The sequence below is a fragment of the Schistocerca serialis genome, chromosome 7 (genome assembly GCF_023864345.2).
Source record: "Schistocerca serialis cubense isolate TAMUIC-IGC-003099 chromosome 7, iqSchSeri2.2, whole genome shotgun sequence".
Taxonomy (NCBI): Eukaryota; Metazoa; Arthropoda; class Insecta; order Orthoptera; family Acrididae; genus Schistocerca; species Schistocerca serialis.
The window spans coordinates 603896191-603911556 of NC_064644.1; the positions used below are offsets into that span (position 1 = coordinate 603896191).

The 15366-nt window shown below is 47.5% G+C and overlaps 20 non-coding genes across 20 annotated transcripts; all 20 read right to left on the reverse strand.

Annotated features, from left to right (window-relative positions):
• Window positions 1–12: 12 nt before the first annotated feature.
• On the reverse strand, window positions 13–84 carry Trnat-agu (transfer RNA threonine (anticodon AGU)). Its single transcript has one exon. It is a non-coding gene; the product is annotated as a tRNA-Thr (tRNA).
• Window positions 85–406: 322 nt separating this feature from the next.
• On the reverse strand, window positions 407–479 carry Trnak-cuu (transfer RNA lysine (anticodon CUU)). Its single transcript has one exon. It is a non-coding gene; the product is annotated as a tRNA-Lys (tRNA).
• A 362-nt stretch (window positions 480–841) lies between these two features.
• On the reverse strand, window positions 842–914 carry Trnar-ucg (transfer RNA arginine (anticodon UCG)). The gene has a single exon. It is a non-coding gene; the product is annotated as a tRNA-Arg (tRNA).
• Window positions 915–1823: 909 nt separating this feature from the next.
• Trnat-agu (transfer RNA threonine (anticodon AGU)) lies at window positions 1824–1895 on the reverse strand. The gene has a single exon. It is a non-coding gene; the product is annotated as a tRNA-Thr (tRNA).
• A 322-nt stretch (window positions 1896–2217) lies between these two features.
• On the reverse strand, window positions 2218–2290 carry Trnak-cuu (transfer RNA lysine (anticodon CUU)). The gene has a single exon. It is a non-coding gene; the product is annotated as a tRNA-Lys (tRNA).
• A 362-nt stretch (window positions 2291–2652) lies between these two features.
• On the reverse strand, window positions 2653–2725 carry Trnar-ucg (transfer RNA arginine (anticodon UCG)). The gene has a single exon. It is a non-coding gene; the product is annotated as a tRNA-Arg (tRNA).
• Window positions 2726–3267: 542 nt separating this feature from the next.
• On the reverse strand, window positions 3268–3339 carry Trnat-agu (transfer RNA threonine (anticodon AGU)). The gene has a single exon. It is a non-coding gene; the product is annotated as a tRNA-Thr (tRNA).
• A 322-nt stretch (window positions 3340–3661) lies between these two features.
• On the reverse strand, window positions 3662–3734 carry Trnak-cuu (transfer RNA lysine (anticodon CUU)). Its single transcript has one exon. It is a non-coding gene; the product is annotated as a tRNA-Lys (tRNA).
• Window positions 3735–4096: 362 nt separating this feature from the next.
• On the reverse strand, window positions 4097–4169 carry Trnar-ucg (transfer RNA arginine (anticodon UCG)). Its single transcript has one exon. It is a non-coding gene; the product is annotated as a tRNA-Arg (tRNA).
• A 536-nt stretch (window positions 4170–4705) lies between these two features.
• On the reverse strand, window positions 4706–4777 carry Trnat-agu (transfer RNA threonine (anticodon AGU)). Its single transcript has one exon. It is a non-coding gene; the product is annotated as a tRNA-Thr (tRNA).
• A 322-nt stretch (window positions 4778–5099) lies between these two features.
• Trnak-cuu (transfer RNA lysine (anticodon CUU)) lies at window positions 5100–5172 on the reverse strand. The gene has a single exon. It is a non-coding gene; the product is annotated as a tRNA-Lys (tRNA).
• A 362-nt stretch (window positions 5173–5534) lies between these two features.
• On the reverse strand, window positions 5535–5607 carry Trnar-ucg (transfer RNA arginine (anticodon UCG)). Its single transcript has one exon. It is a non-coding gene; the product is annotated as a tRNA-Arg (tRNA).
• Window positions 5608–6149: 542 nt separating this feature from the next.
• Window positions 6150–6221, reverse strand: Trnat-agu (transfer RNA threonine (anticodon AGU)). Its single transcript has one exon. It is a non-coding gene; the product is annotated as a tRNA-Thr (tRNA).
• A 322-nt stretch (window positions 6222–6543) lies between these two features.
• Window positions 6544–6616, reverse strand: Trnak-cuu (transfer RNA lysine (anticodon CUU)). Its single transcript has one exon. It is a non-coding gene; the product is annotated as a tRNA-Lys (tRNA).
• Window positions 6617–6978: 362 nt separating this feature from the next.
• On the reverse strand, window positions 6979–7051 carry Trnar-ucg (transfer RNA arginine (anticodon UCG)). Its single transcript has one exon. It is a non-coding gene; the product is annotated as a tRNA-Arg (tRNA).
• A 536-nt stretch (window positions 7052–7587) lies between these two features.
• Window positions 7588–7659, reverse strand: Trnat-agu (transfer RNA threonine (anticodon AGU)). The gene has a single exon. It is a non-coding gene; the product is annotated as a tRNA-Thr (tRNA).
• Window positions 7660–7981: 322 nt separating this feature from the next.
• On the reverse strand, window positions 7982–8054 carry Trnak-cuu (transfer RNA lysine (anticodon CUU)). The gene has a single exon. It is a non-coding gene; the product is annotated as a tRNA-Lys (tRNA).
• Window positions 8055–8416: 362 nt separating this feature from the next.
• Window positions 8417–8489, reverse strand: Trnar-ucg (transfer RNA arginine (anticodon UCG)). Its single transcript has one exon. It is a non-coding gene; the product is annotated as a tRNA-Arg (tRNA).
• A 542-nt stretch (window positions 8490–9031) lies between these two features.
• On the reverse strand, window positions 9032–9103 carry Trnat-agu (transfer RNA threonine (anticodon AGU)). The gene has a single exon. It is a non-coding gene; the product is annotated as a tRNA-Thr (tRNA).
• Window positions 9104–9425: 322 nt separating this feature from the next.
• Trnak-cuu (transfer RNA lysine (anticodon CUU)) lies at window positions 9426–9498 on the reverse strand. Its single transcript has one exon. It is a non-coding gene; the product is annotated as a tRNA-Lys (tRNA).
• Between the last annotated feature and the right edge of the window lie 5868 nt (window positions 9499–15366).

Sequence of the window (15366 nt, forward strand, 5' to 3'; positions counted from 1 at the left end):
ACAAAATTCATTTGCCTCCTGTGAGGATCGAACTCACGACCTCTGGTTTACTAGACCAGCGCTCTGCCACTGAGCTAAGGAGGCGCCGCCTAGCGCACTTTTCTGGTACTTTATTCTTATGGACTAGTGAATCGGAGCCCTTCAGCTGGAAACGCACCGCATTAGCGACCATTATTTGTATTTAGTTAGCACAGCTGCTGCTTTCCTACACATCTCACACGATATCGATGTACACCTAAAATTCCAAAACAACACATTTATTTCATTTCAGAGTTACTTTCAGTTTCGAAAACCATTCCTCTGATATTAATACGAAGCTAGGCATCGTCTTAACCCGTTACGTTCATTACGCAAGGCTCACGAGAGGGGCGCAGGTTGCATCCGCGTAGACACAAAATTTTGCGCCCGCCCAGCGTGGGGCTCGAACCCACGACCCTGAGATTAAGAGTCTCATGCTCGACCGACTGAGCTAGCCGGGCCCCACACAACGTGTTACGAGCCATACAGTACTTATCGGACCTGCGACCATCTATGGAAGGTCCTTTTCACTACAGCTTATTTCCTGCTGCCACAAATGAGCTACAATCCTATTCAATGAACAATTGTAACAGATGCCTGTGGCGTAGCTCTTGGGTCCTGAATCAGACGCAGTAGTTCCAACAAAAACTCTCCTGATCGGCACTTTGCCGAAAATTTCGCTACAGAACCCCCTGTCTTGCTTGTGCTTCAGGTAGACGCCGGTTTGCAGCCAGGAAGCGGACAGCAGCAACTTTCAACTAGTTTTGTAGTACTCAAACAACACAGTGAAACAGCATGCATCTTTTGCAGAACTGGAAAAAGTCGACTGTGACAGGATTCGAACCTGCAATCTTCGGATCCGAAGTCCGACGCCTTATCCATTAGGCCACACGGTCACTGGCGCAATGTGCTTCCCCACACACACCTCATTTTCGCCATTTGTACGCTTGCCGGAATGAATTTCCCATCTTTGACGCAATTCTCCAATTTCAGTACTAAAAATGCGAAGCTACTTCTTGCTATGTCCCATCGCAAGTTACATTCAAGCCCTTATGACGCTGATCAAGCAAGAGGTTGCAAATCAACTTCAATCGCTTACTGCCATCTCAGTCGGTTGCAGAGGGTACGTCACCCTATGTCATACAATGGCGACTTGCCGCTATTACCAAAGCGGCGGCGGCGCCGCCGCCGACGACGACGACAACCGCGAGGGTCTCTACCAGGGGTAGAAAATACATCACAAGAACTAAGTATTTCACGTCGGCATTCTCCAGAGACTGCCAAAAGCAGCAGTTTTTTTTTTTTTTTTTTTACTTTATTGTTATTTTAAAACCTGTACAATTCAGGTAGGCTGGCAGCGGCACACTACGCCGCTCTTCAGCCATAGCGTTTTACAAGAGTATAAAACATGGTGAATAACAATGAACAAAGTGACGGGCAAAAGAGAGAGGTCACAGAGACATAAAAAAAAAACACGGAGTCGTTCACATGTGACGATAACAACACGGAAAACACGTCGGCACGGCGCACAAAACACTGGTGAGTCCGACGGCACAAGTGAACGTAGGAGTGGGATGGCGGACACCAAAAACACTATATGACGTCACACACACGAAGCACAAAAGGCGACGATCTCCGGCGCGCGAATGTTTAGCAGCAGTTTCTGGTGCCTACTTTAATAGCAGCATTCGCACTATTCATTTGCGAGAGCATTTCTTAAATACCGCACCCATTCATAATTCTTTTTATTCTTGACCGCTTTTTTCGAAAGGGCAAAGGTAGAAGGGGCTGTTACAAAATTCATTTGCCTCCTGTGAGGATCGAACTCACGACCTCTGGTTTACTAGACCAGCGCTCTGCCACTGAGCTAAGGAGGCGCCGCCTAGCGCACTTTTCTGGTACTTTATTCTTATGGACTAGTGAATCGGAGCCCTTCAGCTGGAAACGCACCGCATTAGCGACCATTATTTGTATTTAGTTAGCACAGCTGCTGCTTTCCTACACATCTCACACGATATCGATGTACACCTAAAATTCCAAAACAACACATTTATTTCACTTCAGAGTTACTTTCAGTTTCAAAAACCATTCCTCTGATATTAATACGAAGCTAGGCATCGTCTTAACCCGTTACGTTCATTACGCAAGGCTCACGAGAGAGGCGCAGGTTGCATCCGCGTAGACACCAAATTTTGCGCCCGCCCAGCGTGGGGCTCGAACCCACGACCCTGAGATTAAGAGTCTCATGCTCGACCGACTGAGCTAGCCGGGCCCCACACAACGTGTTACGAGCCATACAGTACTTATCGGACCTGCGACCATCTATGGAAGGTCCTTTTCACTACAGCTTATTTCCTGCTGCCACAAATGAGCTACAATCCTATTCAATGAACAATTGTAACAGATGCCTGTGGCGTAGCTCTTGGGTCCTGAATCAGACGCAGTAGTTCCAACAAAAACTCTCCTGATCGGCACTTTGCCGAAAATTTCGCTACAGAACCCCCTGTCTTGCTTGTGCTTCAGGTAGACGCCGGTTTGCAGCCAGGAAGCGGACAGCAGCAACTTTCAACTAGTTTTGTAGTACTCAAACAACACAGTGAAACAGCATGCATCTTTTGCAGAACTGGAAAAAGTCGACCGTGACAGGATTCGAACCTGCAATCTTCGGATCCGAAGTCCGACGCCTTATCCATTAGGCCACACGGTCACTGGCGCAATGTGCTTCCCCACACACACCTCATTTTCGCCATTTGTACGCTTGCCGGAATGAATTTCCCATCTTTGACGCAATTCTCCAATTTCAGTACTAAAAATGCGAAGCTACTTCTTGCTGTGTCCCATCGCAAGTTACATTCAAGCCCTTATGACGCTGATCAAGCAAGAGGTTGCAAATCAACTTCAATCGCTTACTGCCATCTCAGTCGGTTGCAGAGGGTACGTCACCCTATGTCATACAATGGCGACTTGCCGCTATTACCAAAGCGGCGGCGGCGCCGCCGCCGACGACGACGACAACCGCGAGGGTCTCTACCAGGGGTAGAAAATACATCACAAGAACTAAGTATTTCACGTCGGCATTCTCCAGAGACTGCCAAAAGCAGCAGTTTCTGGTGCCTACTTTAATAGCAGCATTCGCACTATTCATTTGCGAGAGCATTTCTTAAATACCGCACCCATTCATAATTCTTTTTATTCTTGACCGCTTTTTTCGAAAGGGCAAAGGTAGAAGGGGCTGTTACAAAATTCATTTGCCTCCTGTGAGGATCGAACTCACGACCTCTGGTTTACTAGACCAGCGCTCTGCCACTGAGCTAAGGAGGCGCCGCCTAGCGCACTTTTCTGGTACTTTATTCTTATGGACTAGTGAATCGGAGCCCTTCAGCTGGAAACGCACCGCATTAGCGACCATTATTTGTATTTAGTTAGCACAGCTGCTGCTTTCCTACACATCTCACACGATATCGATGTACACCTAAAATTCCAAAACAACACATTTATTTCACTTCAGAGTTACTTTCAGTTTCAAAAACCATTCCTCTGATATTAATACGAAGCTAGGCATCGTCTTAACCCGTTACGTTCATTACGCAAGGCTCACGAGAGAGGCGCAGGTTGCATCCGCGTAGACACCAAATTTTGCGCCCGCCCAGCGTGGGGCTCGAACCCACGACCCTGAGATTAAGAGTCTCATGCTCGACCGACTGAGCTAGCCGGGCCCCACACAACGTGTTACGAGCCATACAGTACTTATCGGACCTGCGACCATCTATGGAAGGTCCTTTTCACTACAGCTTATTTCCTGCTGCCACAAATGAGCTACAATCCTATTCAATGAACAATTGTAACAGATGCCTGTGGCGTAGCTCTTGGGTCCTGAATCAGACGCAGTAGTTCCAACAAAAACTCTCCTGATCGGCACTTTGCCGAAAATTTCGCTACAGAACCCCCTGTCTTGCTTGTGCTTCAGGTAGACGCCGGTTTGCAGCCAGGAAGCGGACAGCAGCAACTTTCAACTAGTTTTGTAGTACTCAAACAACACAGTGAAACAGCATGCATCTTTTGCAGAACTGGAAAAAGTCGACCGTGACAGGATTCGAACCTGCAATCTTCGGATCCGAAGTCCGACGCCTTATCCATTAGGCCACACGGTCACTGGCGCAATGTGCTTCCCCACACACACCTCATTTTCGCCATTTGTACGCTTGCCGGAATGAATTTCCCATCTTTGACGCAATTCTCCAATTTCAGTACTAAAAATGCGAAGCTACTTCTTGCTGTGTCCCATCGCAAGTTACATTCAAGCCCTTATGACGCTGATCAAGCAAGAGGTTGCAAATCAGCTTCAATCGCTTACTGCCATCTCAGTCGGTTGCAGAGGGTACGTCACCCTATGTCATACAATGGCGACTTGCCGCTATTACCAAAGCGGCGGCGGCGCCGACGACGACGACAACCGCGAGGGTCTCTACCAGGGGTAGAAAATACATCACAAGGACTAAGTATTTCACGTCGGCATTCTCCAGAGACTGCCAAAAGCAGCAGTTTCTGGTGCCTACTTTAATAGCAGCATTCGCACTATTCATTTGCGAGAGCATTTCTTAAATACCGCACCCATTCATAATTCTTTTTATTGTTGACCGCTTTTTTCGAAAGGGCAAAGGTAGAAGGGGCTGTTACAAAATTCATTTGCCTCCTGTGAGGATCGAACTCACAACCTCTGGTTTACTAGACCAGCGCTCTGCCACTGAGCTAAGGAGGCGCCGCCTAGCGCACTTTTCTGGTACTTTATTCTTATGGACTAGTGAATCGGAGCCCTTCAGCTGGAAACGCACCGCATTAGCGACCATTATTTGTATTTAGTTAGCACAGCTGCTGCTTTCCTACACATCTCACACGATATCGATGTACACCTAAAATTCCAAAACAACACATTTATTTCACTTCAGAGTTACTTTCAGTTTCAAAAACCATTCCTCTGATATTAATACGAAGCTAGGCATCGTCTTAACCCGTTACGTTCATTACGCAAGGCTCACGAGAGAGGCGCAGGTTGCATCCGCGTAGACACCAAATTTTGCGCCCGCCCAGCGTGGGGCTCGAACCCACGACCCTGAGATTAAGAGTCTCATGCTCGACCGACTGAGCTAGCCGGGCCCCACACAACGTGTTACGAGCCATACAGTACTTATCGGACCTGCGACCATCTATGGAAGGTCCTTTTCACTACAGCTTATTTCCTGCTGCCACAAATGAGCTACAATCCTATTCAATGAACAATTGTAACAGATGCCTGTGGCGTAGCTCTTGGGTCCTGAATCAGACGCAGTAGTTCCAACAAAAACTCTCCTGATCGGCACTTTGCCGAAAATTTCGCTACAGAACCCCCTGTCTTGCTTGTGCTTCAGGTAGACGCCGGTTTGCAGCCAGGAAGCGGACAGCAGCAACTTTCAACTAGTTTTGTAGTACTCAAACAACACAGTGAAACAGCATGCATCTTTTGCAGAACTGGAAAAAGTCGACCGTGACAGGATTCGAACCTGCAATCTTCGGATCCGAAGTCCGACGCCTTATCCATTAGGCCACACGGTCACTGGCGCAATGTGCTTCCCCACACACACCTCATTTTCGCCATTTGTACGCTTGCCGGAATGAATTTCCCATCTTTGACGCAATTCTCCAATTTCAGTACTAAAAATGCGAAGCTACTTCTTGCTGTGTCCCATCGCAAGTTACATTCAAGCCCTTATGACGCTGATCAAGCAAGAGGTTGCAAATCAGCTTCAATCGCTTACTGCCATCTCAGTCGGTTGCAGAGGGTACGTCACCCTATGTCATACAATGGCGACTTGCCGCTATTACCAAAGCGGCGGCGGCGCCGCCGCCGACGACGACGACAACCGCGAGGGTCTCTACCAGGGGTAGAAAATACATCACAAGAACTAAGTATTTCACGTCGGCATTCTCCAGAGACTGCCAAAAGCAGCAGTTTCTGGTGCCTACTTTAATAGCAGCATTCGCACTATTCATTTGCGAGAGCATTTCTTAAATACCGCACCCATTCATAATTCTTTTTATTCTTGACCGCTTTTTTCGAAAGGGCAAAGGTAGAAGGGGCTGTTACAAAATTCATTTGCCTCCTGTGAGGATCGAACTCACGACCTCTGGTTTACTAGACCAGCGCTCTGCCACTGAGCTAAGGAGGCGCCGCCTAGCGCACTTTTCTGGTACTTTATTCTTATGGACTAGTGAATCGGAGCCCTTCAGCTGGAAACGCACCGCATTAGCGACCATTATTTGTATTTAGTTAGCACAGCTGCTGCTTTCCTACACATCTCACACGATATCGATGTACACCTAAAATTCCAAAACAACACATTTATTTCACTTCAGAGTTACTTTCAGTTTCAAAAACCATTCCTCTGATATTAATACGAAGCTAGGCATCGTCTTAACCCGTTACGTTCATTACGCAAGGCTCACGAGAGAGGCGCAGGTTGCATCCGCGTAGACACCAAATTTTGCGCCCGCCCAGCGTGGGGCTCGAACCCACGACCCTGAGATTAAGAGTCTCATGCTCGACCGACTGAGCTAGCCGGGCCCCACACAACGTGTTACGAGCCATACAGTACTTATCGGACCTGCGACCATCTATGGAAGGTCCTTTTCACTACAGCTTATTTCCTGCTGCCACAAATGAGCTACAATCCTATTCAATGAACAATTGTAACAGATGCCTGTGGCGTAGCTCTTGGGTCCTGAATCAGACGCAGTAGTTCCAACAAAAACTCTCCTGATCGGCACTTTGCCGAAAATTTCGCTACAGAACCCCCTGTCTTGCTTGTGCTTCAGGTAGACGCCGGTTTGCAGCCAGGAAGCGGACAGCAGCAACTTTCAACTAGTTTTGTAGTACTCAAACAACACAGTGAAACAGCATGCATCTTTTGCAGAACTGGAAAAAGTCGACCGTGACAGGATTCGAACCTGCAATCTTCGGATCCGAAGTCCGACGCCTTATCCATTAGGCCACACGGTCACTGGCGCAATGTGCTTCCCCACACACACCTCATTTTCGCCATTTGTACGCTTGCCGGAATGAATTTCCCATCTTTGACGCAATTCTCCAATTTCAGTACTAAAAATGCGAAGCTACTTCTTGCTGTGTCCCATCGCAAGTTACATTCAAGCCCTTATGACGCTGATCAAGCAAGAGGTTGCAAATCAGCTTCAATCGCTTACTGCCATCTCAGTCGGTTGCAGAGGGTACGTCACCCTATGTCATACAATGGCGACTTGCCGCTATTACCAAAGCGGCGGCGGCGCCGACGACGACGACAACCGCGAGGGTCTCTACCAGGGGTAGAAAATACATCACAAGGACTAAGTATTTCACGTCGGCATTCTCCAGAGACTGCCAAAAGCAGCAGTTTCTGGTGCCTACTTTAATAGCAGCATTCGCACTATTCATTTGCGAGAGCATTTCTTAAATACCGCACCCATTCATAATTCTTTTTATTCTTGACCACTTTTTTCGAAAGGGCAAAGGTAGAAGGGGCTGTTACAAAATTCATTTGCCTCCTGTGAGGATCGAACTCACAACCTCTGGTTTACTAGACCAGCGCTCTGCCACTGAGCTAAGGAGGCGCCGCCTAGCGCACTTTTCTGGTACTTTATTCTTATGGACTAGTGAATCGGAGCCCTTCAGCTGGAAACGCACCGCATTAGCGACCATTATTTGTATTTAGTTAGCACAGCTGCTGCTTTCCTACACATCTCACACGATATCGATGTACACCTAAAATTCCAAAACAACACATTTATTTCATTTCAGAGTTACTTTCAGTTTCGAAAACCATTCCTCTGATATTAATACGAAGCTAGGCATCGTCTTAACCCGTTACGTTCATTACGCAAGGCTCACGAGAGGGGCGCAGGTTGCATCCGCGTAGACACAAAATTTTGCGCCCGCCCAGCGTGGGGCTCGAACCCACGACCCTGAGATTAAGAGTCTCATGCTCGACCGACTGAGCTAGCCGGGCCCCACACAACGTGATACGAGCCATACAGTACTTATGGGACCTGCGACCATCTATGGAAGGTCCTTTTCACTACAGCTTATTTCCTGCTGCCACAAATGAGCTACAATCCTATTCAATGAACAATTGTAACAGATGCCTGTGGCGTAGCTCTTGGGTCCTGAATCAGACGCAGTAGTTCCAACAAAAACTCTCCTGATCGGCACTTTGCCGAAAATTTCGCTACAGAACCCCCTGTCTTGCTTGTGCTTCAGGTAGACGCCGGTTTGCAGCCAGGAAGCGGACAGCAGCAACTTTCAACTAGTTTTGTAGTACTCAAACAACACAGTGAAACAGCATGCATCTTTTGCAGAACTGGAAAAAGTCGACCGTGACAGGATTCGAACCTGCAATCTTCGGATCCGAAGTCCGACGCCTTATCCATTAGGCCACACGGTCACTGGCGCAATGTGCTTCCCCACACACACCTCATTTTCGCCATTTGTACGCTTGCCGGAATGAATTTCCCATCTTTGACGCAATTCTCCAATTTCAGTACTAAAAATGCGAAGCTACTTCTTGCTGTGTCCCATCGCAAGTTACATTCAAGCCCTTATGACGCTGATCAAGCAAGAGGTTGCAAATCAACTTCAATCGCTTACTGCCATCTCAGTCGGTTGCAGAGGGTACGTCACCCTATGTCATACAATGGCGACTTGCCGCTATTACCAAAGCGGCGGCGGCGCCGCCGCCGACGACGACGACAACCGCGAGGGTCTCTACCAGGGGTAGAAAATACATCACAAGAACTAAGTATTTCACGTCGGCATTCTCCAGAGACTGCCAAAAGCAGCAGTTTCTGGTGCCTACTTTAATAGCAGCATTCGCACTATTCATTTGCGAGAGCATTTCTTAAATACCGCACCCATTCATAATTCTTTTTATTCTTGACCGCTTTTTTCGAAAGGGCAAAGGTAGAAGGGGCTGTTACAAAATTCATTTGCCTCCTGTGAGGATCGAACTCACGACCTCTGGTTTACTAGACCAGCGCTCTGCCACTGAGCTAAGGAGGCGCCGCCTAGCGCACTTTTCTGGTACTTTATTCTTATGGACTAGTGAATCGGAGCCCTTCAGCTGGAAACGCACCGCATTAGCGACCATTATTTGTATTTAGTTAGCACAGCTGCTGCTTTCCTACACATCTCACACGATATCGATGTACACCTAAAATTCCAAAACAACACATTTATTTCATTTCAGAGTTACTTTCAGTTTCGAAAACCATTCCTCTGATATTAATACGAAGCTAGGCATCGTCTTAACCCGTTACGTTCATTACGCAAGGCTCACGAGAGGGGCGCAGGTTGCATCCGCGTAGACACAAAATTTTGCGCCCGCCCAGCGTGGGGCTCGAACCCACGACCCTGAGATTAAGAGTCTCATGCTCGACCGACTGAGCTAGCCGGGCCCCACACAACGTGATACGAGCCATACAGTACTTATGGGACCTGCGACCATCTATGGAAGGTCCTTTTCACTACAGCTTATTTCCTGCTGCCACAAATGAGCTACAATCCTATTCAATGAACAATTGTAACAGATGCCTGTGGCGTAGCTCTTGGGTCCTGAATCAGACGCAGTAGTTCCAACAAAAACTCTCCTGATCGGCACTTTGCCGAAAATTTCGCTACAGAACCCCCTGTCTTGCTTGTGCTTCAGGTAGACGCCGGTTTGCAGCCAGGAAGCGGACAGCAGCAACTTTCAACTAGTTTTGTAGTACTCAAACAACACAGTGAAACAGCATGCATCTTTTGCAGAACTGGAAAAAGTCGACCGTGACAGGATTCGAACCTGCAATCTTCGGATCCGAAGTCCGACGCCTTATCCATTTTTTTTTTTTTTTTTTTTTTTTTGTTTTTTTATTTTCTTTTCACACCATTTTTTTTTTTTATTTTTTTTTATTTTTTTTTTTTTTTACACCATTTTTTTTTCTTTTTTTTTTAATATTTTTTTTTCTTTTTTTTTTATTTATTTTTTTTCCCTTTTTTTTTTTTATTTTTTGGATATGCACGTGAGTGCTAGGCAGCCGGCGGCAAGGTGGGCAGGGGTCGCAATCCGGAGGCCTGGCCACGATGTCACCGCCATACCCTGCACCCAATTGCATGGTTTTGTGATTTGATTTTATTGTTATGTATTCATTATTATATTTTGTTTAATTTGCGATGTGGCGTCATGTGTGTTCCATTATTTTCATAGATATAAACAGAATGATAAAAGGAAATCCATGTCTGGTCTGTGGATTACGCAGCACACCATGAATCCAGCACAGCAGATACTCAAAGTTGGTCTTCACGTAGAATAATTGTCCCAGTGGCCATGTCGTTGATGAGTATTGTGCATTCGGTTTCCCGATGGGTGATTGTGTATTGTTGCTTCTCAAAACCCTGAGCATGCCATGCGTTGGAAGATGAGCGCTGGTAACGTGGTGACACCAAGAGCAGGGACATGCTAAACAACCTTTTCCCGTATTGTAAAGCCTCTTGATAGGAGGAATAGAAGCTGCTGGAAACTCCTGGTTCGTACCAAATCGTCGTGCAGCTTTGATGAAAGATAATGCGAAATGAAAATAAACAAATGAGGTGCCTCTTCTGGGTTGAGCCCTGCGGAACCAAAAGTAAAGTGCTGTCATTGGAAAATGAAAAGGAACTCCCAAATACAATTAAATGTTCGAGGCCGAGTGCAGTGCACTCTGTACCGTCGTGAGACCCATGATGCAAGTCACCCGCATCTGATGGTGCGGAGCAGACCAAATCCATGGAAACAAACAATATAACAAAGTAGTGAAAAAAAAAGAAAAGAAAACTCCGTCCAATGGATCTGTAAACTTAAAGTCTTCCATCACTTAAAGCAATAGTGAGAAAATTTTGAAACTGGTCTTTATACTGTCGCAATTTCTGAATCGCATAATACTCTTCGATGAGGTACATCTGATAATCGTGTAGCGTTGGCGTTGTATGTACAAGCATGTAATAGACGAACTGGCCCATGAGCCAGACATAACTATTATTCTTAGATTGGGGATAAAGCTGCCAGTCTGGTTGGAGCGCGTCTTGAAGTTGAATGGAAGTATCCGACGTCCTATTAATGACAGCGAGTTTCTTTCGTGTCCACTGCCATATTTGTGTTTGATCCCTGCAGTGGAAGAGATGCGGCAGCGTTTCCACTAGGTTACACTTCTCACAAAACGGGGTGGGCCGCAGCTTGATTTTGTGCAATTTCTCTCCAGTGGGAATCACCTCATTGACAGCGTCATACCAAACAGCTCGAACTCTGGAGCGAAGGAGCGGAAAACTAATGTTCTTCCAGACATTTCTCCAGTTTTTGCCTAAATATTTCTTCTCAATTGGGTTATCCAGCTGCCGTTTAGTAAGAGCAAGATAGGTCGCCGCCGTGTTGAACGGATGCGGGTTGTCCTGAACATAGCTGAGCTCCACATAATACCGCCGGATATAGCCAAGCTCAGGATGAATGTGTCCCACAGACGTTGGCGCAGACAAATCCTTTGGACGTAAGGTGTTGAAAAGCCGTGCAGTGAGACTATTTGGGTTGCCGTGTAGTATGCGGGAAGTACGAGTTAAAAAAGTCGCCACACATTGGGATTCAACGTCTTTGACGCCTAAGCCACCTCGGGAACGAAGTAACGAGGTAGCTTTAAAGGAAACTTTAAAGATGTTCCCTCTCCAGACATACCAGCAAGCAAGTGCTAAAATTTTTTTCGCAATGGCTGTCGGGATTGGTAAAACAGCGGCAGTGTGATAGAGCTTACTGAAAACGTAACTATTAATAAACTGTGCCCTCTGCATCCGGTCTAAAGACCGCATGTTATGTTCTTTGATCACCGCACGTAAGATGGTAAGCTTGCGTTCCCAATTCACGTGGAGCATGGCGTGGGGGTTCGGTGATATAACCAGGCCTAGATGCCGCAGGTCTTCGGTCCTGTCCAACCAAGAAATATCGATGGAATTGGGGTTGCGACCTAACGGCATGATTTTGGACTTTCGCTCATTAAGTCTAGCGCCACAAGCGACAGAGTACTGATGGACAATCCGACGAACTGACCCCAGCTCTTCGGTGTTAGTAATAAGCACACTGATATCGTCGGCATAGGCGTGGCAGACCGTTTTGGTGTTTAACGTTTGCAACCCGTGTAAAGTTACGTAAAACTTTTTAAGAAGTGGCTCTATAGCGATCGAGAATAACGTCATAGAAAGGGGGCACCCTTGTCGCACTGCTTGTCGTATGGGCACGGGGGCGGTTAACTGGCCGTTAACCTTCACGCGTGAAGACGTTCCGCAGATACATTTCTGAATAAGCTGTCGAAAACGCTGGTTGAATCCCATTTGACTCATTGTGCGCAATAAAAAACCGTGATTAATTCTGTCAAACGCCTTATCGAAGTCGAGAAACAATAACGCCAAATCAGTGTTGGTAATCCAAGTTAAATAAGTCAGGTCGCGATATTCACACAAGGCATTCAACATCGACCGACCACTGACTGCACCCGTCTGATAAGGGCCAAGTACTTTGCCAAGAAGTACTTTAAGCCTGGTGTTTATAATCCTAGTCAAGATCTTGAAATCAGAGTTAAGCAACGTAATTGGCCGAAAGTCATTTAACATAGTCGGATTGGATGTTTTAGGAACCAGGACAACCATTCCTTCCGTGAACTGCGGGGGGAAGGCAGCATGCGATAACAGTTCGTTATACATGGCGGTCAATTCGTCGCCGATCACATCCCAGAACCGTGAATAAAATTCGACCGGCAAGCCGTCTAAGCCGGCAGCTTTGTTCTTGGCAGCGCACGCAAGGATGGACTTTACTTCAGAATTGGTGACATTGGCCAAGAGAGCAGCGTTATCATCCTGATCCACTGTGGAGGCGATGTCGTTTAAAAAATCATCCCCCGCCGATAGATCGGTATCTGACTCGGAATAATGTTGTCGAAAATAATTGAAGACATGCGTCTTGATAGCACCCTGTTCATTGTACAGATTCCCGCCAGCATCCTTCAGATGAGCAATAATTTTTTGTTTACCACGTTTGGTTTCCCGTATGAGATGGAATAACGATGCAGACTCGTGGGAGACGTCATCAGAAGAGCGCGATCGGACCCGAGTGCCAACAAGTGCTTCACGAACCAAAGCAGTAATTTTGGCTTTGATACGCTTGATGCGGATCAGGTTGTCGGACAAAGCAGATGGATCGCTGTACAGCTGGCGTAAACCGAGGAAATAAAATTCTAGAGACCGTTTCCTCCAATAAGCCCTGGTCCTGGCAAACTGGCAAATACATTTCTTAATCCGCGGCTTAACAAACTCCGTCCACCAAAGAACGCGGTCCCTATACCGAGCTTGCCTCTGGAGGCACTGCTGCCAGGTGTCAACGAGGCAACGCCGTAAATCCGCTTCATCGAGCAGCGAGACATTCAGCTGCCACGTGCCGCGTCCCAAAAATGTCTTCTGCCGCACATGCCGAATCGTTAGATGGTATGCGGAGTGGTCACTAAAACTGAGCGGCCATAGTTCACAATCACGAATGGTATGTAAAAGATCTTGAGAAACATAAAACCTATCCAGACGGCTAGAAGAAGCAGCGCTCACATAGGTATAGCCCATCGTGTGTGGTCGAAGGTGACACCAACTATCTTGTAAATGCAGACCATCTGTTAACGTTAGGAGCTCGGGACAAAAATTAAAATTCGGACTTTGATCTTCGTTGCGTAAAACGCAGTTGAAATCCCCACCCAGGATGATCTTCAGTCGAACGTTCGGCAATAAGGTCACAACTTCAGCCCTAAAAAATTCACTTCTGTCCCTTCTGCCAGCGGACCCTGTCGGGGCGTACACGTTCAGGAGAAGCAAATCCTGTAATTGGGCGGCAATGCCGCGTCCCGTTTCTAAAATCGCTGTAGGTTGGTAAGCGATGCCAGCTTTGAATAAAATCGCAGTGCCCGCCTCAGTGCCAAGATTTAATATGGCATCATACCCAGGTATTTCTCCAACCTTGGGGGACACAACTTCTTGGAAGAAAACTATATCTATATCGGCGGCATATAGATAGTCGGTCAAGCATTTAAGTTTGACATCGGATGCGATCCTATTCAAATTAACTGTGGCTAGTTTATAATCTTGCATGGTGGGGATAGAAAGGGTCCGTGTTATTCACTTTCGTCTGCCCAAGACTTCTCGGCTGGCGTATGCTGATGGCCAGTATCCATCAGCTCAGGACTCGGACGGTCGACATGCATCTCCATATCGGCCTCCCCCACGTGGCGCGCGACGGAACCCATGTCATCTGTGCCGCCGCGTTCACTGCCGTCTTTTCGGATCTGCTTTATTGTGCGCTGCAGTTTCTTTTCCAGAGTGCGGATCTCCTCCGCACTCTGCTTCCGTGCCGACCGCTTAGATTTCCCAGTTCTTGGGGGAGGTGCGTCGGCGTCAGAAACGGTTTTGACGTCCGTCAAGAGGCTGTGTGTAGACCCTTCCTCAGATAGGTCACTGCCGAGAGGGAGGGGCGTGGGGGGCGCAACGTCAGGGGGGCAAGAAACGCGCGACCTGTCGCCACCATCCGACAACTGTTTCAGCTCGACGGACGTAGTTGGAGTAGGGACGGGAGTCGGTCCGGCATGGTCGGCACGAAGGCCGACAGTCGGGGAAACCTGCAGGTGTGCAGCGTGGCTGTCGATATCGGTGACATCACTACGAACGGGACATTCGGGGGTTGCCGCAGAGTTGTTGACAATGACCGCGCCGGCGTCTGGGGTCACCGCAGCCGGTTGGTGGAGCGTCGGTTGTGTCGTAGGCGACTCCATCAATGTCCGCGCGTAAGACAACCGATTGCCATCGTGCCCATCGAGAGGTGTAAGACGATGTTGCATTCCTCGGCGACCCGCCCGGACACGGGGACAAGCAGATTTTAAATGGTCGGTAGAACCACATATTACACAAGTTCGCGGTTGTCCTTCGTACATCACCAGCGCTCGAAAACCCTGCACCAAAATGTTGGACGGGATGTGCTTCGTTAAATCAATTTTCGCATTCCGAACGCCGTTATCAACATTGAAATGTTTGTAACCCCTCCATTGCTCGGCATGAATTTGCAAGACATTACCGTAGGGAGACAAAGCTTGCCGAATTCTATCGAAGCTAACTTCGAAAGGCAGATTAAATATACGGACGGTTCGTAGCCCTAGTCCAGCATGACTAACAGATACTTTACAAATTTCGCCTTTAGAATTCACAAAATTCGCAGTGCCTTCCGTGAGGGTCATAATACG